Here is a 1,140-nt window from a genome sequence, read left to right on the forward strand (position 1 = left end):
TTGGTTATCTGACAAGTAATGGGTTCCGTATTCTCTTATCCGACAGAGAGGGCTTTTTTGTTATTCTTCCGGAAGGTAATTTTGATGAGAAGGCTAACGCAGCTGTACAAAAGAACTTCAGGCAGGGCGCGGAACAGTCAGCAAAGGTTAAAGCTCAAGCCTTGAAGCTTCTAAGTAGCCTAAACCTGGAAAAGGTCTTAGCTGAAGCCAAGAAAGAGAAAAACCTTTAGTGAGAGGTATTTTTTATCGCTAAGACGCATAAACCAGAACTATCATTGCGCACAGTAGTGTCGGAGCGAGATTCCTGGCTCAGGGCAGTTTCAGGATATCTGCAAGTCCACCTCGACTCACTGCTGATTGATGACCATTTTAACCTTCCGAACTCAATGCCTGTTTTAAAATTCTTAAAAGACAAAAATCAACAAGGATGTATCGTATTTAGCATAGATGTGGAAACGTTAGATTACTCTATGCCCCATCATCAGCTCATGAAGAGCGTAAATGAATGTATTTTTGAACGCAACGGATGAAACGAGGTTTAGGACCACAAGTGGAGTCTCAGTAGAAGGGTTCCTTGAGCTTTTGTTTATGTATCTAAAATCCACGTTTATCGATTGGCAAGATAACTTTTATGTACAAAAGTTAGCTGTGTGTTTAGGTTCAAGAGTGGCCCTTATGCTGAGCAGTATTTTTCTAGGTAAAGTTGAGCACAGGCTGGCGAAGAGCACCAAAACGTTTTTAGATATGTCGATGATTACTTGGTTTTCGTAGAGAAAAAGGATTTTAGTACAACAATAAGTGAAGTGTTAAGGACGTTTCTCGGAGGAAGGGTTAGGACTCCGCTTCACTTCCGAGACTCCTAAGGAGTACAAAGTCCAGTTTTTAGGTATCCTTGTTGACGTGAATGAAGATCATGTATGCTGGATGCACCACACCAGATCGACGAAGAAATTACTAGACTATCTTTCAGCACACTCAAAGCTCGCAAAAACGGTAATGCGCATTTTTGCTTACAGTCAGCGTTGACGAAAACCTGTTTTCATTAAATGAAAGAAAGCTTCTCAGCACAGGTCGCTAGACCCAGAGGCTCTAATTTTCCGGACTCAGTTATTACTTCAGCCTGCGACAAAGTGACTTGGT

General features: G+C 41.7%; 1 pseudogene; it reads left to right on the forward strand.

Moving 5' to 3' along the window:
- Positions 1-200: 200 nt before the first annotated feature.
- On the forward strand, positions 201-654 carry LOC120848585 (annotated as a pseudogene).
- The last annotated feature ends 486 nt before the right edge of the window (positions 655-1,140 follow it).

The sequence above is a fragment of the Ixodes scapularis genome, unplaced genomic scaffold, assembly GCF_016920785.2.
Source record: "Ixodes scapularis isolate PalLabHiFi unplaced genomic scaffold, ASM1692078v2 PGA_scaffold0__279_contigs__length_252992795, whole genome shotgun sequence".
Taxonomy (NCBI): Eukaryota; Metazoa; Arthropoda; class Arachnida; order Ixodida; family Ixodidae; genus Ixodes; species Ixodes scapularis.